Genomic DNA, 22,012 nt, shown 5'->3' on the forward strand with positions numbered 1-22,012 from the left:
GACATGTTGTGAATTGCAGGCCCAAGGGAGAATCCAGAATTAAAGGGACACTGATGTGCAAGTACAAAGATCCCTGAAGGTGACAGCAGTAGCTGGGTCATTAAATGCAAGTCTGGGGAGAATTTCTTTAAAACCTTAGTTAAACCATGGCTGGAACAGTGTGGAAACCCCTGATCCCACACTACAGGAAGGATGTGACTGCACTGGAGAGAAGATTCACAAGGATATTGCCTTGAGTGGAATGATCCAGTTATGGGGAGAGACTGGATATGCTGGGTTTGTTTACTTGGAGCAGAGGAGGCTGAAGGGGACCCTACAGAGAGAGACAAGTCAGAATTAGAATCAGAGTTATTGTCACTGACTTGTATAGCATGAGATTTGTTTTGCAACAGCAATGCAGTGAAGTTTATGAGAGGTCTAGATAGTGTACGCAGTAAGTAATGTTTCCCTGTGGCAGAGGTCTGTAAGACAAGTGGCAGAGATTTAAGGAGTGGACCCAGAGGTTTAGAGGGGGCCTGAGGAAGAATTTCTCCTTTCCCCCCAAAGGGAGGTTACAACCTGGAACACACTGCCTGAGGGGGTGGTGCAGGCAGGTATTTAAGGACCATGGGGATGAACACTTGAATCACCAAGGTACAGTAGGTGACAGACTGAGTGCTGAATTAGCAGAGACAGATTCTTGGTGGTCGGCACGGACACGATGGGCCGAAGAGCCTGTTTCTCTGCTGCATAAACCTGTGAGTGTGGAAGTGCAGTGGGAACCTGGAACACAGCACTTCAGGCTGGACTCACCTGGAACACTCAGAACCCGTGGCAGGGATTTCTGTTGGACCAGGGGATGGAGGGGTAAATAATGAACCACCTCCCTCCTGTGGGGAACCAAACTCTCCCGTCCCCCATCACCAAGTGTGTTACACCAGGTTCATCAATAACACTCCTTTTCTGTGGGAAAATGGAGAACATTGTGGGTAACATCAGGAGAGACGGCTGACAGCTCAGTCACAGTGGGAGGGTCCAAGTATCTTCTCAGAGGACAAGGGGTTCAGTGAGACAAGCTCAGAGCCAAGGGCCCAGGCAGCCAAAGTCACTGCAAGCAGTGGTGGGGTGCCACAGTCACACGGTTGAATTGCACAGGACCAGGCCCTTCAGCCCACCATGTCTGTCTATACTAATCCACCTGCCTGCATTAATTCCACATCTCTCTCTGCCTTGCTCATTGAAGAACCTGTGCAGATGCCTCAAGCGTTGTTACACAGTTCCCTGCAAGTGGCAACACAGGTAGACAGGGTCATGAACAAGGCGTACAGCACGCTTGCCTTCATCCACTGAAGCATTCAGTGCGAGAGTTGGGACGTCATGTTACAGTTGTACAAAACGTTGGTCAGGCTGCACTTGGGGCACTGTGTGCAGTTCTGGTCGCCACACTACAGGAAGGATGTGATTAAGCCTGAGAGGGTGCAGGAAGGATTCAGAAGGACGTTGCCTGGACTGGAGGGCTTGAGCTATAAGGAGACATTGGATAGGCTAGGTCTGTTTTCTTGGAGTGAAGGAGGCTGAGAGGTGACATGACAGAGGGAGATAAAATTACGTGAAGCATAGACAGGGTAGATAGCCGAAGTCTGCTTCCCATGTACGGGTGTCTGAAATTAGAGGGAATAGTTTTAAGGTGACAGGCAGGAGGTTTAAAGGGGACCCGAGGAGTAAATATTTCACAGAGAATAGTTGGTACCTGGAATGAGCTGCCAGAGGAGGTGGTGGAGGCAGGAACACACAAAGTCTCTCTGTTCAACAACACTCCCCAGGACCCTGCTATTCACTGTGTACCTCCTGCCCTGGTTTAACTGCCTAAAATTCATCACTTCACATTTCTTTTCCCATTTTCCCAGTTGATCCATTACCTGTTGTAAACTCAGACAACCGTCCACTACACTATCAGACTTACGGGGATGTTGCCAGGACTCAAGGGATTGAGCTGCAGAGAGAGGCTGAGCAGGCTGTGACTTTATTCATTGGAGCACAGGAGACTGAGAGGTAATCTGACAGAACTATATGAACTCATGGGGGTCACAGATATGGTGAATGTACACAGTCTTTTCCCCAGGATTCAGAAATCACGAGTCAGAGGGCAGAGGTTTAAGCTGAGAGGAGAAAGATATAATAGGAACCTGAGGGACAACTTTATCAGCCAGAGGGGGGTCAGTATTCTGGAACGAGCTGCCAGAGGAAGTGGGTGAGACAGGTACATTAACAACATTTAAAAGACACTTGGACAGGACCATGGATGGGAAAGGTTGAGAGGGACTTGGGCCAATTGCAAGCAAATGGGACCAGCTCAGCTGGGCACCTTGGTCAACATGGACAAGTTGGGCTGAAGGGCCTTTCCTGTGATCTGTGATTCTGTGACCAATTATGGTGTCAGCTGCAAACTAACTAAACGTGGCCCCAACATTATCATCCTGATCAATAAATATGACCAGCAACAGAGGACCAGCACCGATCACTGGGGCACACCACTGGTCACAGGCCCCCAGTCTGAAATGGAAGGGATGGCAGCAACATCCTTAAACCTCTTTTGCACCCTCTCCAGTTGAATGACCTCCACCTGACAGCAGGATACCCAAAACTGTACGCAGTACTCAAATGCAGCTTTCCCAATGGCGTGTACAGCTGAAACATGATGTCCCACTCCCGGTACCCAATATTCTGACCGATGAGGCAAGCATGTCAAACGCCTCCTTCACACCCTGTCTACCTGTGTTGTCACTTTGAAGGAAGGAGGTACCTGCACCCTGAGGTCTCTCTGTTCTACAACACTCCCAGAGCCCAACCACTTACTGTGTCAGCCCTGCCCTGGTTTGTCTTACCAAGATGCAACATCTCGGGTTTATCTGCCGTTCCTTGGCCCACTGACCTAGTTGATCAGGATCCCTTTATAATCTTAGATAAATTTCTTTACTCTCCACTATACCACCCAGTTTAGTATCATCTACAAACTCACTGCCCATGCCACCTACAGTCTCATCCAAATCTTTCATATAAATGATTCCGATATAAACAGCAGCAGACCCAGCACTGATCCCTGTAGTGCACTTCTGGTCACAGGTCTCCAGGCTGAAAAATTACCTTAGGTCCCCTACCATTAAGCCAACATTGTGTCCATTTAACCAGCTCACCCTGGATCCCATGTGATCTAACTTTCCAGACTAGCCAACCATGTGGGACCTTGTCCAAGGCCTTGCTGAAGTCCATGTAGACAACGTCTATCACACTTCCCTCATCTATCCTCTTGGTTGCCTCTTCAGAAAAAGAACTCCAATAGATTTAAGAGACACAATTCCCACAGACAGAGCCATGCTGACCATCCATAATCAGTTCTTGCCTTTCCCAGTGCAGGTAGATCCTGTCTCTCAGAACCCCCTCCAATTACTGTCCCACCACTGACGTTAGCCCCACCAGTCTGTAGCTCCCAGACTTTTCCTTGCAGCCCTTCTTAAATTACAGCACAACATGAGCCACCCTCCAGTCTTCCGGCCCCTCACCCATGGCTATCCATGATACAAGTACCTCCACAAGGGGCCACACAATGTCTTCCAGACCTTCCCACAATGTCCCAGGATACACTTGGTCAGGCCTCAGAGCCATATCTACCTTTGTGCATTTTAAGGCCTCCAGCACCTCCTCCACTGTCAGGTGGTCTCTCTTCAAGACATCGCTATCCTGAATTCCCTGGTATTCATGTCCTTTTCCACAGTAAATAAAGTGAAAAATGTGTTCAGGGCCTCACCCATAGCTTATGATTCCACATGCAGATGGAAATGTGTGTCTGGGTCTTAGGCTCAGTGTGGGACTGAATGTCTCTGCTGTCTGACACCGTGGAACTGATGAGCTGTCAGTGTCTCTGTGCTCTGTAACGTACCTTCTGTGTGAGAGACGGAGCGGCTGCCCCGTTCCTTGTGCCTCGGGAGGAGGGAACTTCAGAGTTGATTGAAGTCTCTCCCTGTGGGAAGGAAAAGGAAACGGGATCAGTGAGGGAGAGTTCAAAGGCAGACGGCTGTGTGAAGCGCCCGGTGCAGCCAGTGCCAGTGTGTGAGGCCGCTGCAGGGCTGCAGCTCTCAGCTTCTGCCGACTGGCAGAGAGCGGCAGCTCCACAACAAGTGAAGGACACACACACACCGCCACATCCCGGCACGGATCCGGGAATGGAGCGTGGAGCCCATGGAGCAGGGAGATTTACACAGCTCGCATTTCCACTCACCTCTCTCGTGGGACTCGCCGCTCAACTGGAGCCAAACCGCTGCTGTTTAAACTGTGTCCCCCACACTTGTCACCAGGAGCCTGCAACTGACGGTCTTTGTAAAACTGCCCCCACCCTGAGTGTCCGGCTCTGTGTCCACTGCTCACTGTCCAGTAACAACACACACGGGGAGACTGTAACTAAACCAACGACTTTCCCTCCTGGTCTGGGGAGAGGAAGCAGCAGTGACCATCCCCTGCAGCTCCTCCCACTCCACCTCCTCCGCCCTGCCCACTCACTTCATGCTCCGGGCCCAGTCATTGCTCCATTCCGCCTCATCCGCCCCAGCCGCCGCCTCCACTGCCCCGGGTCCGGACTCCATGCCGATCCCTGAGCCCATCTGCGGAACGACTCCCAGAGCGATGTGCTGCTGGAAGGAGGCTGCTGTCAGCGCCCTGCCCCCGGGCCCGGGAGCTCTCCATTCCCGCCTGCTTTAAACCCGCTCCCGCCGCTCGCTGAGCGAATGGTGCTCACATACGGAGCTGCAGCACACGGCGCATGTGCACTGCCGCCCGCTGTCAATCAGGGCCGGGGCGGAGCTACATGGCGCATGCGCTCATGTCCGTCTGACGTCACAGAGCGAAGCGCAGACGGACCTTTCCCCAGTTCACTTTGATCATAGTGTGAGCGAAGGGTCCGGGGCTGGGAGAGGGACAGGGCGGCTTTACACCCGGGACCCTCCGCCGTAAAACATGTCCACTTGGGATCGTTCTCTGCAAAATGCTTTGGCTGTTCCTGAGGCGGAACACAAAGTCCTTCTCGGGAGACCCTCCCGCCCCGGGCTCACTGCAGACCGGCCTGTTCCACATTCCGGATATAATATGAACTGATCACTGCGACACCAAACTCTTTGTTGCTTTTACATTTTATTATTCAAAAATTCCGTTGTATTTCCAGTTAACTTTGAATGTAGAAAAACCGCCTTCACGTTGGGGAAATGAACGGCGGTCTCCCGCGTGACAGGCGGGTATACCAACCACGATACTAACGAGGAACCGCCAGGAGTATGTGATCTATCATGCCGATGTTAGTGGACCGGAGGGTCCACAGGATTATCCCCGTGTTTGTTCGTTGTCTGTTAGCCGGCATCTTTCATACATCCACCTCACTGTGAGACTGGAGGCGTCTCAGGATTTTCCGCGATTCAGTCACTGATTGTTTTCAAGGACTGGCCGGAGGTGGGACTCCCATTAGGGTCTGCGTGTGGTTGCAAAGGACATTTCTAATTGTGATTTATTTTTCCTAGTTGTGTGATGATTGAGACAGGAAATCATTTGTAGCCAATCGACTATCTCAGGAATCGACTCTAACTTTAGTCCGATCCTGGGTGAATAATCACTGGGTGTTGTTTGACTCCGGTCTGCTGCAGGGTGGCGACATCAACTGGACGGAGCAGAGTGAGGAATGACCCGTCCCAATGCAGATCGGGGACTGGTGATCGAGTCACAGAATCAAACAGCACTGGAAACGGTTCAGTACCCGCATCTCCTACAGCATCACGGAGCGATGGTTGTATAGTGGTGAGCATAGCTGCCTTCCAAGCAGTTGACCCGGGTTCGATGCCCGGCCATCGCAGGTTGTCGATTTTTAATCTCCGCAGAACACGAGGGGCCGAGCGGTCTGCTGCTGCTAACCCGCGTGCGGCTTCCTGGATTCATTGAGTTCGATCAGTGAGTGTAAGGGAGATCCCATCGCTGTTTCATTAATTATTGTTCACTGTGGGCAGGTCAGCGGACCAGGGAAGGAATTCCCGTCCCTCCCCTTTGCCCAGGTAATCGATGAACGGATCAGTGCAGCTTCCTGCCTTCACTCTGTCCCAGATTCCTACAACAGAGGACACATCCCAGCATGTCCCAGGTGACGTGTTCACAGCGAGTGACGTCAGTGTGTTCACCCCCGCTCTCTGTCTGTCTTCACCCTGTGGGATCTCTCCCTTCACTCTCCCTCCGTTCCCAGAGGAACTTTAACCCGCTCTTCCCCACCCACAGATGTAATATAGAGTCACAGGGTCATGCAGCACAGAAACAGGCCTTTCGGCCGATCATGTCCATGCTCACCATCAAATACCAATCTAGAAAAATCTCACCTACCAGCACTTAGTCTGTTGCCTTCAGTGCCTTGGCGATTCCAGGGTTTATCTGGATAGTTGTCAAACACCGTGAGAGTCCCTGCCTCCAGCAACCACTCAGCGGGTGGGCTCCAGATCCTAACCAACCACGTCGTGAGAAAGTTCTTCGTCTGATGCCCTCCGGTTGCAGACACGTCACGTACGGGGAACCGTTTCCCACTCTCTCCGCCCCTAATAGTATGAGATAACTCTCCAAGGTCCCCGTCACCCTCCTCCGCTCCATGGAAAAACACCCCCAGTCTAACTGAAGCGCTCCACCTCAGACAACACCCTGGTGATAATCCCCCGCACCCCCTCCTGTCCATTTAGGGCCTCCGTCACTCCCTCTGTTCAATGGGAATGTCCCATTTTTTATGGCTGACCAGCCCGGATCTCTTTGTTTTGTTTCCCTTCTTTTGTGTCTGTGTGTAAGAAATTTGGATTCTCTCTTTCTTGGTAAATTGCTGTTTCCGACGAGATAAATAGCAGAGAGCGGTTTCCATCCATGGACCTCTGGGTCATGGGCCCTGCATGCTGCCGCTGCGTGACTCTGCTGTTGGGTAAACACTGTGTTATGTGGCTGCGCCGTGAATGTTCCGCCTTCCCTGCCATCGTTTGTATGTGTCGTTTCTTTTCCCTCGCTGACTTTCTTTCCTGACATTTCCCTTCTGTCTCTCTTCCCCTGTCTCTCTGTCTTCCTTTCCCTGTTCCTGACTCCCTGCCCCATCCGGTCACTATCCCTGTGCTGTCTGTGCTCTCTCCCGGTCGGATACCTCGTTCCCGACATTTCAGCAATGACTGTGTTTGACATTATTTCATTGACCCTGTTACTGCGGCCCTGCAGTCGGACATTCTGTTTATCTTCCCCTGTGTGTGTTCCATGTTCCGGATATAACGGTCGGCGAATTAACGACGGCTCTAATTCCCAGAGCAACGCGGGCGGACCGGGCAGTGACAGGTGGGGAGTAGCGGGGTGCCGTAGTGTCCAGTGTACTGATCTGGCAGGGGAGTGACGGGGATGGGGCTGAGGCTTTCCCACTGCACTCCGGGTGTGCTGACGCCTGCCATGTCCCAAATGTGGGACACTCGACTGTAAGATGTGTGGTGGTGGGGACTGTGTTCGCCCTCTCCCTGATCTTCATTCGGCTTGTTCTGTCCGTTGTCACCTGTGGTAACGGAGACATTCAACGTTCAGAACGGGACTGATGCTGCCGCCTGTCGCGTCAATTCTATCGCCTCCGCCTCTCCGAATAATACCTGCACAATCTGTTGTCCGCTCAGACCCCAGACCTGCGCTCTGCCCCGCCGAGGCTTTGCACGTGATCCAGCAAGGGCGAGTTACTGACTCTCCCACATGGCACGGTTCAGTAACAGGCCGGCGGGTTGTTATCCCGCCCGTGCCCGAGCCAGGCGCTTCACTCCGGCACAAAGCGACCGTTCTTCATTCTCGGGGATACTTACCCCTTACCCCGTGTCTTTGCCAGTAAGGCTCAGATCCCGAAACTGAATAAAAGGATGGTACTGACCAAAGAGGGGGATATCTGGGAGATGGCCGAAAGATTGGTAGTGAATTATCCCTGTTAGATGTCACTTTCCCAGCTCTCTGGGGCTCGGGGCAGCGTCGCGTTTCTCCAGGAGCAATTTCCGCGCATTGTTCAAAATTCAATATCACCAACGTGGAGATGCCGGGGATTGAACGCGGGACCTCATATATGCAAAGCATGCGCTCTCCCGCTGAGCTACATCCCCGATACAATGGAGCAGTTTTTGACAGACAAGCGACTGGGGATGCTGGAATCTGGAGCAGCGAACAACCTGCTGGAGGAACTTAGCGGTCGAGCAGCATCTGTGGGAGGAAAGGAATTGTCGCCGTATTAGGTCGAAACCCTGCATCAGGACTGACGTGGGGACTTGATATAGAGATTTGACTGGAATCGACAATTCCTTTCCCACACAGGCGCTGCTCGACCCGCTGAGTTCCTGCAGCAGATGGTTTGTCGTGGTAGCTTAGGAGCAAGATTCTCACCACACCCACCCCCCGCGGCGGCCCCCGGGTTTCTCCCGTTGGGCATCAATCATTGCCATTGAAACATAACTGATAGCAGCTGGCTCAGGCCGTTCGGCCCCTCGTGTCTGCTCCCCGTTCAGTAAATTCATGGTTGGTCATCCAAATTCATTTCTCTGTTCCATCTTTCAACCTCTCTCTGGATAACGTCAGATATTATTCAGAGTCGCAATGAATGATCAAAGCCCAGACAACAAACTAATGAAGCGCAACATTAGACCCAATAAGTTCCAGGGACATTGTTTTACGGAACTCTCACATCCCGGTGAAATGGAAGCGAAACATCCGGACTCCAGACGTGACACCCCGCAGGAAGCTCCCACTGAGCCCAGTGAGGCAGCAGCAGGGAGCGGCCGCCTCCGGACAACGCAGTTTTACTCAGCTGACAATGACACGCTCAGCAAAAGCTGCCGGCTCACCAGCGTCCCTGGGTGGGCTGGAATCACCAACCTACTGGTTAACAGCGGAACGCACTGACCGATTGCGCCACAGACACTCTGAAGGAAGCGGGAATAAATGGGCCGATCCCGGGTTGGGAGGCGGTGACCAGGAACCGGTGCTGGGACCCGGCTTTTCACAACCTGCATCGATGATTTGAATCATGTGTCACCGACAATATGAACAGCATCTGCGGAGAGAGAAACAGAGGTAACGCTGATGCTGAGCGACCTGCTGAGCGTTTCAGCATTTTATGCTCTTGCTTCAGATTTCCAGCATCTGCAGTTTGTTTGACTTTCACGGACAATATATCCCGGTTTGCTGATGACACAAAACTGGGTGTCAGTGCGGGTTGTGGAGAGGATACGGAGAGGCGTCAGGGGGATATCGACAGGCGAAGGGAATGGGCGACAGTACGGCGGATGGGAAGTAATGTGAGGTTCTTCAGAAACAGGATTTTATTTAATGGTGCGCTATCGAATGGTGTTGGTGTCCTGAAGATCCCGGGTGTCCTTGTACACAAAACACTGGTCATTAACATGCAGGGTCGGTGAGCAAGCAGGAATGCAAACGGTACGTCTGTCTTTATTGCAGAGAATTTTGGTATCGGAGCAAACACGTCTCACTGGAATTATACAGGTCCCCCGTGAGACGGGACCGTAATATTGGGACATACGAATCAGGAGCAGGAGTAGGCCACTCAGCCCATCTGGACAGCTCCTCCATTCCTTGAGACCACGACTGATCTCACTAGATCCCCGCCTCCGCCGGTGACGACTCACACTTTGCTGATTAACTATTTATTCACCTTTGCCTTTAAAATACTGACAGACTCTGCTTCCAGCGCCCTATGAGGAAGGGAGTTCCAAAGACTCCCGGCCTCCTGTGTACAGGTGCGGCCCCTACCTGAGGAAGGACACCCATGTGACTGAGGGAGTGCAGCAATGGTTTACCGGGTCTGTCCTGTGAGGAGAGGTTTAGCAAGGTGGGCCGACACTCTCTGGGGTTGTGAGCGAGAGGTGATCTCACTGCTCCTCACACACTCTGGACCCACAGGTTCGGGATCGGAGCCAATGAGTGAAACTTGCAGATCAGTAATGAGGCCATTTGAGAGTTTCCAGTCGGGAATTAGCGGGATGCAGCAGTTGGAAAGATGTGCGGTACCGGTCCTGATCAATACAGAGATCCATCTCCATGTCAAGAAATACCAGCAACTCAATGTCTCTAAGTCCTTGTATAAAGCAACACGGACAGACCGTTTCCCGCTCAGGAGAAAACGGCTCAACACCTCCTCGTGGTTGCAGACACTAATATCTTTACTGCACTTTATTCATAATTTGTGTTTTTTTGGTTATGAATTCGTTATCAATGCATTCAGTAATGTTACCGTATTTTTTTTACAACCATAACACCATTGCCACTCATGTAGCCCCCTGAGGTGATTCAACATTTCATTGTTATCAAACCAACCGTCTGCAAAGGGGTGGGTGACCATTCTTCCCCACTGGAGCCGGCCCGAGGACAGCGTGCGTTGGGGATGATCTTTCCTCTCTATAGGACGGACTTGACTGTGCGGACCCCTCTCACCGTGAGGTCTCGGAGCGTGTTGGTGAATTCTGGCAAAGAGCCATTTTGCCAGATGTTTTGGGCAGTTTGCTCAGGGAACCACCAGATAATATTCATCGAGTCCCTTGCGGGACGTTCCGTGCTGACCACTGCCTCATGGACATGCTCAGAGGTGTTTGCTTGGAAAAACATTGGCACAAAGGACAGGCAGTGTGGCAACGTCCAGCTGACTGGGACGTTGTACGTATCCCAGGGTCAGTAGATACTTCGCACGTAGTGACACGGTGCCATGGACTTCGGGTCCACACACAGCCTGATGCAGTCGTGCACGAAGGTTGTCATCAGGATGAGGGCAGCCTTGGGTACACTTTTGCCCTCATTGTCCTTGGACTTCTGCATACTGACCCGTCGGACTCGCTCAGTCTTGGACTCCCAGATGAACGGGACGAGAGACCTGGTGATTACCGAAGTGGAGGAGCGGGGCTAAGGGCCCACCCCTTCGCCAAACACAGCAGCAAATAGATCCAGGGACGACTTTCAGCACTCAAGGTGTATTTAAATAATTAGGTTTACGTGGAAGATAAATGAAACACGATCTCTAAGTGCAATATTTCTCTTTTTTCCCCCAAAATAAAGATAGATCCAGGGACGACTTTCAGCACTCAAGGTGTATTTAAATAATTAGGTTTACGTGGAAGATAAATGAAACACGATCTCTAAGTGCAATATTTCTCTTTTTTCCCCAAAATAAAGATCAACCACTCAGACAGCATTTCCTCCCTCCGCTACTCCCGCACTGGGAGAAGGGAACGGTCATCAATACCCGCAAGCCGTTGCGTAAAACAAAGCTTGCGGATCGCTTCGCGCTCAGGAGAAAACGCCACTGCTCGTCATCGTGGTTGCAAGACCGGACTTTTTAAGCACACGATTTCTCTAGTCACAGACTATAGAAATGATCCTTAAAAGTATAGTCTTAATCCGCAATTAGGGCTGCACAGCTCTCCATCCACAACAAAACACCTTAAACATACGCTGGGCCGCGACTCGTTCCTCGGCTATTCACAGAGCCAAAAAAGGAATGGAATATGATATTATAATAATCACCTTTCATCTTTTCTGAACGAGTTAATAGGGAGAAAATCGTAATTTCTTTTGTGTAAAATTACCCAGAATGCACGAATATTTGCATAAATTGGCAACCAGCTTTAAGCACCGATCTGCTCCTCGATCAGGAAGTATCACAGTAAATTCCCGGAAATAAATATCTTTCAACAGACAGGAAAAGCAAGAGACGCGCGTTCTCTCATTTCATCACGTACAGACAGTGAAATAAATAAATTCTTTCTGCTCCTGTTGGGAGGAAGTTGCTCCAATCTCCGGCCGGGGACATCTACTGGGTAAAGCTGGTATTGCAGCAACAACTTTTCCCCGAGTGATTTACTTTTATACAGTTATACACCGGAACAGTTTCTCCACGTTCATTATACCACCAATTCAATCCCTTCTCTGTCAGTGTTTGAACCGCGCTCCTCTGTTTCCTGTTTAAAACAATACACCTACAGAGTGTTTCAGACGCTATTACACAGGGCCCAGAAATTTCCCCGAGCAGACTGTTAAAGTTATTTGAGAAAGTTTCATGTCAGAATAAAGGAGCCAATGTAATCAAGGACCCCTTGCACCCCGATGTTTATCTCCTCTCCTCTCTGCCTCGGGCAACAGATGCAAAAACCTGAGAGCATGTGGCACCAGACTCAAGTACAGCTTCTATCTCGCTGTTATCAGACGCTTGGACGGATATCTCATACCCTAAAGATGCACTCTTGATCTTCCAAACTACCTTGCTGTTGTGTGATGGATATTCACTTTCCAGGCCCCATGGGGTTAACTGCTTAGCTCAGTTTTTTTAGCACAACAGCAGAAACCGCAGAAAATGTTCATTGCTCTCCTCAGCTTTTCAGCACAGCAGCATTTCCTTTCGAAAGATCAAGAAATGTTTGCTTATTCAGCTAAAATCCCTTCTGCAAAAAAAAAAGCAGAAATTGTCTAAGGGTCAAGATGTTCATTGTTATTTTTTAACTCGTATTATTTAGCCAGTTTCTTGCGAAACAATACCATCCAGGCTCAGAACGCCTTTTGTTGACTTGACTGAGACGGCGACCTGTCAGAAGAAACAACATGTTAAACTAAAGCTTCAGCCACCTGACCTGATCAATGCAGTTGTGTAAACATCACATGCAGATGAGGTCTCACGAGATGACTGGCAAAACAATCAGAATAAATGTTGGAGGAATAACAGAGAGAAGGGGGGAGGGTGCGCGGTGCGGTTACAAAAGGAAGACCCAGAATTCATTCCTAAGTGTTTGGATTTTGCGACGGACGACTTGTTCGTCTGCAAATTGTTGGTTTGACTTTTTAGCTTGGAAGAATTGTACTTGTGTTTGTGAATCCTTCGTAAGTTACAAGTCTTGTTAAGAATTGCTTATTGGACTTAAACGTGCCTCACTTAAAATAAAATAAACTGCGTTTAAACTGCTTCGTTAGCTGGGAGTATCTTCTCCTTGATTGGAAGGAGGGACCCACCGCTCGAAATAGTGAATATCGACAGTTGGACCTTTCCGTAGGGACTAAAGTAGTGAAGTAAACTAGTCCTTGAAAAGCAGGTTGATCATCTCCCTATGGTGAGAGTACTCGTAGATGCTTATGCCAGATAGAATTAAAGTCTTGACTTAAGTTTAGAGCTCTCGGACGGTTCACTCAATATTATCACAGTTGCACTTTATTTGTTTGCGTGCACTGCATCTTCTCTGTAACTGTAACTCTCTGTTCTGCATTCTGTGTTTATTTCTACAACCTGATGTAGTTATGTCTGGCGTGATCTGCCGGGAACACTTGCAAAGAAGCTTTTCGCTGTATCTTGGTACATGTTGACAATAACAAACCAACACCAACGACAACCATTACCAAGACCTCTTTGTTTGGCAGTGAGAGGGACCCATCCCATCAGATCCATCCTGCACGACTGGAGTCTCACTCCCAATGCCCGCTGCCCTCGGGACGGCTGCGGCGCGGATGAGACGATCGTCCAACTCCTCGTGGACTGTGCGTTTGTCAAGAAGGTCGACAAAAGGAAGCAAAGGTCCGTCCCGAGATTCTTCCCGGTAGCTGCGTAACGGAGAACTCTCTGATCTTGGGGCTGCTCCCACGGACACACCCAGACAGACATCGGGTGCTGCCGCGAGGGAATGCTGCTGACTGGCACATTCCAGGCTTCAGAAAGACGTGCCGAGGGATGCACGGAAGCTTGGAGCAGCTGACGCAAAGGCTCTGTGGGGAAGGACTGCAGTCTGATGTCTTGCAGCCACTCGACATTGAGAGGGCGGGTCCTATGTAACAGCCTCTCAGACACTTGACGGGGATAGAGCTTAAGGACAAAACAGGATTAGTGTTTTAATGGCCTGCGTTGAATTATTGACACGAGGAAGATAGAGAAAGAAACGTCCCCTCTGTACTTACAGCAGATGGTATCAATAACCTGTTATGTTGGGGGGGGGGGGGTGGTGTGGAGGAGGGGGAGCTGTTCTCCCGGGCTGAGGTGCGCCCATTGCTCACGGGTGCACGGGCGCCAGTGATGTCCCAATTACAGGATACACGTCCGCAGAACGTTTGCTGGTGAGAAAATTCTCTGTAGTCTGCACTCATTACTAATTACCGATATCATCGATTGTCCGTTCAGATCCCCGACCTACGCTCTGCCCCGCCGAGGCATTGTACCTGAACCGGCAAGGGCGAATTTTTCAGTCTCCCACGTGGGTCAGTTTAATGACCGCCAGTGCCACGGGAGAGCGGGGTTCAATTCCTCGACGGGGAGCCGGTGTTACCACTTCCAAGTGTGACCGGGATGGAAAGTCGTATTTTGTTTCGTTTTCATCTGTCAGAAAGCAGCTGGGGAACTGATGATTGAGTCAGAGAGTCAGATTACACTGGACACGGTCCAGGACCTGAATGTGGTATAGTGGTGAGCACAGCTGCCTTCCAAGCAGTTGACCTGGGTTCAATTCTCGGCCATCGCAGGTCATAGAGTTTTTTTAAAATTCGGACACCCAAGCTTCTGGATATGAACCTCTTGAGAAATGAGGCGTGCCGAACTCAAGGGGCCGAGAGGCCTTCTCCGCTAAGATCGTGCACAATTCATTTAATTCGATGGTTCTTGTTGAGTGTAAGAGAGATCCTATCCACATTTTTCTTTAATTATTTTTTTATTTTTTTTAACTTTATTTACAGCGTGGTAACAGGCCCTTCCGGCCCAACGAGCCGCGCCGCCCACTTTAAAACCAAATTAACCTACCCGTGCGTCTTTGCAATGTGGGAGGAAACTGGAGCACCCGGAGGGAAACCCACGCAGACGCGGGAGAACATACAAACTCCTTACAGAGAGCGACGGGAATCGAACCCCGGTCGCTGGCGTTATGATATTATTATTCGCTTTGAGTTGGTCAGTGGATCAGGGATGGAATTTCCCTACCTCACTTTATCACGGGAAATCAACGAACGGATCAGTGCAGCCTTCTGTTCTCACTCTATCGCAGATTCCCACAACAAACGAGGACACATCCCAACATGTCCCAGATTATGTGTTCACACGGAGTGGCGTCAGACTATTCACCAACCCCACCCCCCACGTCTGTGTTTACCCTGTGGGATCTCTCCCCTCAGTCCCCTCCTTCCGGCAGGAACTTTAACCCGCTCTCCTGCAGTGACAGGTTCGTGTAGCACAGAAATAGGCCCTTCGGCCCATCATGTCCATGCTGACCATCAAGTACCATTATAGACTAATCTTAATTACCAGTACCCAGTCCATTGCCTTTAGTGCCTTGTCAATTCAAGGTCTCGTCTGGATATATAGAATATACAGGAAATAGAGACTGCACACATGTTTGTTCATAATCTGTTCTGTGCCGAAGATGGCCCTGGCTCCTTCTCCTTCATCGAAGGGAAGGGAAAGCTCGTGCGCGGGAAGAGTAAGGTAACTCCCAGGTAACTGAGCATGGTGACCTAGGCGTGACCCTGTGCCGATACCGATGTCTGTATGGCAGAAATAACTAGAGCACGTTGTGATTAGATTAAAAAGGCACTTGTGAAAACAACTGTGGCAGAACGCAGTGCAACGAGGGCTCTGTAATTAGATAGCTGAAACTGACTTGATTGATTGTGCTAACGGGACTAGGAAGGGGCCATAAAAAGAGCTGTAAGCCTTTGTTCAGGGGCGATCAGTGGCTCGATCTCTGACCGTCACAGCCTTTGTTTGCAAATAAAGGTTTAATTTCTTGAAGAATCTTCTGCGTCTCCTGGTTATATCGAATCTCGGTTATCCACGACAAATCTAGCGCAGTCGGCAGGATCGGAAAGAGACCCATAAGAAAAGAGCGACAAATCAGGGACACTTCCCGGTCCTTCGGGGACCCCCACAAGACTAGCAGAGTAAAGGGTGACGACCCAGAAAAAAGGTGAGCGTTTTCGCTGTTAATTCGGACTAAAACCTCTGTTAGGTGTGGGAGGACTCCGGGACACAGAAGTGTTAAACGATTGTCGAAGGGTCTCTCCAATCCAAAGAATCTGGTAAAAATTGAAATTAAAGGAGATTCAGAGGATTCAGAGGGTGTTCTGCAATGGAATGAGGAGGTAGAAACAGCCTTTAACGCTCTTAAGCAGGAATTTCAGTCAGCCCCAGCACTAGCTTTGCCTGATTATGAAAAGGTCTTTCACCTCTTATGTGTCTAACAGACAGGAAGGTTATGCTGCAGCAGTGCTGACACAGGAGACGGGCATAGGGACAACAAAACAGTGCGAAATTGGTTGAGGTGGCCCAGGGATATCAGCCTTGTTACCAGGGACTGGCAGCCTTGCACTATGCTTATGAAAAAGCATCACTCATCATAAGGTAGCAGAATTATTGGAAAACGGAAAGTTTGTACTGACACCAGTTAGGGTAGTCGCGTTTCGGATGTTGTTGACATTTCCAGACATAACTATACAAAGGTGTACTGCAAGTAACATAGCTGATTATGTTCCACTGGGTTATGAAAGAGAGCCCCATGAGTGTGTGAGGGAAACGATAATATTTGCCAGATCAAGAGAGGACTTACAGTCAGAACCGTTGGATGATGAAGATAAAAAGATTTCGTTTGTAGATGGCTCCTGTTATAAGGACCACAATGGGAATCATGCAGGTTACTCGGTGGTGCGACAGGATCAGTCTCAATTTGAAACAATTAGGTTGAAGGCTTGTCCGCAACCCTGTTCAGCCCAATTAGCGGAGATTAAGGCTCTGACAGCAGCATGTGAGATGATGGAGGGTGAGAAAGTTGATATCTTTGCGGATTCAGCATATGCTCATGATGTATGTCATTTGTTTGGAGCAGTATGGAAACAAAGAGGTTTCAAGAAAAGCAATGGAGATCCTATACAGCATTGTCAGCAAATTCTAGATTTAATAACAGCGATGATGAAACCGAGAGAGTTGGCTATTATAAAGTGCCAGGCACATAAGCAGGGAAATGACATGGTGACATAGGGAAATCAGGCTGTGGATGAAGCAGCCAGGAAAGCCTCTGGATTTTGTTTGGCTGTTATTGCACCTCAGGTAGGTCTGAACCCAGAACCCGTAATGGAGGATATAATTGAAATACAAGAGAAGGCAACTCTAGCAGAACAAACAATGTGGAGACAAGGAGGAGCCAAGCGGAACCAGGAAGGCTTATGGAGCACGGATGACGGTTTGTTGGTAGCACCCACTCCCTTGTTGACTACCCTCATTTCAGAGGCACATGGGCTGGACCATTGTTCAAGGGGGAAAGTGATAAAAAAGATAAAAAATGAGGATGGTTTCTGGTCACCCTATTTACAGGCTTTGGCAGATCACATCTTGTCGCAATGTGAGGTGTGTTCACAAAACAACGTTAGGAAAGGAATTAATTGAAATTAAAGGAGATTCAGAGGATTCAGAGGGTGTTCTGCAATGGAATGAGGAGGTAGAAATAGCCTTTAACGCTCTTAAGCAGGAATTTCAGTCAGCCCCAGCACTAGCTTTGCCTGATTATGAAAAGGTCTTTCACCTCTATGTGTCTAACAGATAGGAAGGTTATGCTGCAGCAGTGCTGACACAGGAGACGGGCATAAGGGGAACAAAACAGCCAATAGCATAGTACAGTGCGAAATTGGTTGAGGTGGCCCAGGGATATCCGCCTTGTTACCAGGGACTGACAGCCTTGCATATGCTTATGAAAAAGCATCATCTGTGACCATGGGTTATCCTGTAATTTTGTACACACGTTAGGGTTAACTGGGAACTTAAATACTCCATGATACATTCCATTGACCATTGCACAAGCCCTTCACCAGATCGTGTCAATCTTCCCTGGGAACTGAGATAATCCGTGATATCTCTCACTGACCATTGAAAATCTCCCACGTCTGCAGTCAAGTGTTCCTAGAGGACTGAGATACCCCACAGACTCTCTCTCTCTCTCTGCTAATGAGCGTCCACCACTGTCCTCAATCAGTGCTAAAATGGACTTGGATGCCTCATTGCATCTCTCCGTGACCATCGAGAGTCTCACCGCCTACCTTCAGTGTTCATTGGGGACTGAGTTACCATACGGTACCTCCCAAAGACAATCGCGTGCCCCTCACTATCTACAGACATTGTTCCCTGGGGACTGAGTTACCCCATGATATCGCCCACGATAATACATCTGCAGTCAGTTTTCCACTGTGTTGTGATGATCTCAGAAGCAGAAATCAAGGATATAATTAGGATATTTGTCCATCGTGTCCATGTCATTCAAGATGGACTCTAGCACAATTCCACTTCTAGTTGTCAGGGAATACCCCTCAAATTATAAATATTCAATTGTTTATCTAGAGGCTCTTCAGCTAGGATGAGGGTTTCTGATACATTCACCCTTTCAGGAAATGGGTTCAGAACCGTACTGCGTGTTATTGTGTTTTTGTTTCCTCTGCTTCCCACTCATCCAATAGATTATGTGTCTGTAGGTTATATCCGAAACAGCAAAGCAAAATAGGTCCTTTCTCAGTTCACCTGCCTTTGGCGTCTCATATTTTTGTGCACATCACTCTACGTCATTCAAAGACATCTGCTCTGGACAAGATAGCCGCTTCTTGTAGCTGCACTGCTCCATCTCCTGAAATATCCTCGAATCTGTGTTCTGCACATCTGGTATCCTCACTTCCTTCCTCTGGTGTAGTGACCAGAAAGACCTCCCGCTGTGGCCTAACATTGTTTATACATCTCCAGTGTAAATTTTCTGGATCATCTATCCAGTTAAGAAGGTTACCCTGCGGGCATCCTTAACTGCCTTATCTACCTCTGCTGCTATCTTCAGCTATTTTCCGCATGTACTCCAAGATCCATTCTCTACTTGGTATCTGAACATTTATCCTGTATTACCTCTCCCTGGTTGCCCTTCCCAAACTTGTCACTTCAGCTTTCACGGGACAAATTCCATTCGCTTTACCTGTATTATATATTCCCTAGTTTAATGTAATTCTGCAACCTGGCTCTACCTCAGTGTTGTAGATCAGCAAATGTCTTAATATTGGCAACGAAATTAAGTTTAAATTGATTATTTAATCCACGTAAGCCCAGGAGTCTGGTCCAGAGACCTGTAGAACCTCATCTCAAAAAGAAACTTCACTCACGACTTTACCAATGACTTTTACCATTTGAAACAGTTTTAATCTAACATAATCTTGGCTCCTGTGAGCTTTAAATTTCTAGATAAATCTGACTCACAGAAATACTTGCCAAAATCAATGCACACTGCATCGTGCAGTACACTTGTCCAGCGTCCTTGTTACTTTGTCAATACTTTCAAATAAATTCAACAGACATAACATTACGTCCGGAGTTCCACACCAACTGCTGTTAATGAAAATGTAACCCCTGTAACTGATCTCATGCTGCCCCTCTATTTTCCCAACTGTTCACTTACCATTGGTGTCTGGCTTCCAGATTCACGGTCTGCACTATTCTGCTTTTAAAGTGATGTCACCACATCAGCAACACCCAATAATCCAGCTGTTGCCCTGTAGGCAAAGAGCCTTGGAGAATAGAACTGTTCCCTCCCTTGCCTATTTCCAGAAGACCACAAAGCTTCTCCTTGTGTTTAACCTGCACTTTGTTCAATGACATCCTTGTGGGCTCTACATTGGGAGCGCATTTGCGTCTAAAGGAGATAAGTCTCTTATTCGAATGTCTCCAATTGCTCTAAATTACCTTCAAATAGGTGTTTCCAGTCTAGTTTTGATGATGATTTCTGCCGGGTAACTCTGCCTTTACTCCAAATGGAAGCTTCAGCACTTGGTCTAAAACTGTCCCTGTTTGTTCTTTCACCACCAACTTTTCCACTTGCCCAGCTCAATCTCCTGTCTTGTTGGTCTGGCTGTGTGCTGAGGGAAGACCATTCTATTGAAGCCATGTAAAAAATTCTGTTCCTCCTCTGTAATTTACTCAGACTGATCACCCGAGTTTATGACAGGGTCATTGAAATCCCCAGCCATCTCTGCCTTGTTTTTGGTTTTCTCAGAATCTGCCACATACATGTTGTTCAATCATTCACTGGTGTTCAGTGACACGTCAAACATCTTTGCCTTTCATATGCTCCTCGGTTCCACCCACATGGCTTCATTTGCTTCATTTTTCATGAATATCATTCCTTCTTGGAATTTTTCATTGGCCAGTGATGCTGCAGATGTTCCTGTTTTGTCCATCTCATCTGAAACCCTGTAACAACCACGACTTATCTTCCTCGCCCGCCTCACCCCTCCCGGCCGGGGTGATGTCTATGCGAGCCCTCTGCCCAGAGTGATCTCATCTGCATCAACTCCACCACCACCCCCTGTCCCCGCCGCCGGAGTGATCTCCATTTGCGTCCCCCTTCCCCTGCCAGAGTGATCTCCGTTTATATCCGTCCACCCCTCCACCGCCGGAGTGATATGTCTCTCTTCCACATCCCTGTTCCAAGAGCGATCTGTCCCTTGCTTCCCTCCAAAACCTTGCCAGAGCGATCTGTCTCTGGCAACCGACCACCCTTTCTCACTGCTACAGAGTTTATATCTGTGAATTATTTTGAGACTAATACAGGCATATACTCGTTTGATTTCAAACAACTTGTGAGGTATTGGTATTGGTTTATTATTGTCACTTGTACCGAGGTATAGTGAAGAACTTGTCTTGCATACCGATCATACAGGTCAATTCATTACGCAATGCAGTTGCATTCGGTTAGTACAGAGTGGATTGAAGTAGTACAGGTAAAAACAATTACAATACAGAGTAAAGTGTCACAGCTGCAGAGAAAGTGTTGTGCAATAAGGTGCAAGGTCACAACAAGGTAGATCGTGAAGTATATCTCATCTCATCGTATAAGGGAACCGTTCAATATTATTATTACATTGGGGTAGAAGCTGTCCTTAAATCTGGTGGTACGGGCTCCTGTATCTTCTACCCGATGGAAGAGGAGAGAAGAGGGAATGACACGGGTCGGTGGGGTCTTTGATTATGCTGTCTGCTTCACCAAGACAGAGAGGGGTAAAGACAAGGAGGGGAGGCTTGTTTCCGTGACGCGCAGGGCTGTGTCCACAACTCTATGCAGTTTCTTGCGGTCCTGGGTGGAACAGTTGCAATACCAAGCCGAAAGTATGCTTTCTTCGGTGCATCGATAAAAGTTGGTGAGTGTCAAAGGGGAGAAACTGAATTTCATTAGCCTCCTGAGGAGGTAGAGGCGCTGGTGAGTTTCTCTGGCCGTGGCATCTATGTGATTTGACCAGGAGAGGCTGTTGGTGATGGTCACTCCTCAGCAATATGAAGCTCTCAACCCTCTCGACATCCTAACCGTTGATGTAGACAGGTGCATGTACCCCTCCCCCTTTCATTAAGTCAATTACCAGCTCCTTTGTTTTGTTGACATTGAGGGAAAGGTTGTTGTCATGACACCGTTCCACTAAGCTCTGTTTCCTTCCTGTACTCCGACTCATCGCTGTTTGAGATACGGCCTACAGCGGTGGAACCTGCAAACTTGTAGATGGAGTTAGAGCAGAATTGAGCCACACAGTCATGAGTGCATAGTAGAGGGTTGAGAACGCAGCCTTGTGGGGCACCAGTGTTGAGAATAATTGTGCCGGAGCTATTGCTGCCTATCCTCACTGATTGTGGATTGTTGGTTAGAAAGTTAATGGATCCAGTTACAGAGCGAGGTGTTGAGTCTTAGCACTTGGAGTTTGGTGACAAGTTTGCTTAGGATCATTGTATTGAAGATAAAGCTGCATTCAATAAACAATGGTCTAACGCAGGTGTATTTACTGTCCAGATGCTCCAGAGCTGAGTGTAGGGCCAGGGAGATGGCATCCGCTCTTGACCTGTTTCGCCGATAGGCGAATTACAATGGGTCTAGGTTGTCTGGGAGCCTGGAGTTGATGCGTATCATGACCAGGCTCTCAACGCACTTCATGATGGTGGATGTCG

At 48.9% G+C, this 22,012-nt stretch overlaps 2 non-coding genes and 1 pseudogene across 2 annotated transcripts; 2 read left to right on the forward strand and 1 right to left on the reverse strand.

Moving 5' to 3' along the window:
• The first annotated feature begins 5,797 nt into the window (after positions 1–5,797).
• On the forward strand, positions 5,798–5,869 carry trnag-ucc (transfer RNA glycine (anticodon UCC)). Its single transcript has one exon. It is a non-coding gene; the product is annotated as a tRNA-Gly (tRNA).
• Positions 5,870–7,391: 1,522 nt separating this feature from the next.
• On the forward strand, positions 7,392–7,535 carry LOC127584796 (uncharacterized; annotated as a pseudogene).
• A 3,692-nt stretch (positions 7,536–11,227) lies between these two features.
• LOC127584798 (small nucleolar RNA U3) lies at positions 11,228–11,445 on the reverse strand. The gene has a single exon (XR_007958438.1). It is a non-coding gene; the product is annotated as a small nucleolar RNA U3 (small nucleolar RNA).
• Between the last annotated feature and the right edge of the window lie 10,567 nt (positions 11,446–22,012).

Source organism: Pristis pectinata, chromosome 30, assembly GCF_009764475.1.
Source record: "Pristis pectinata isolate sPriPec2 chromosome 30, sPriPec2.1.pri, whole genome shotgun sequence".
Lineage (NCBI taxonomy): Eukaryota > Metazoa > Chordata > Chondrichthyes > Rhinopristiformes > Pristidae > Pristis > Pristis pectinata.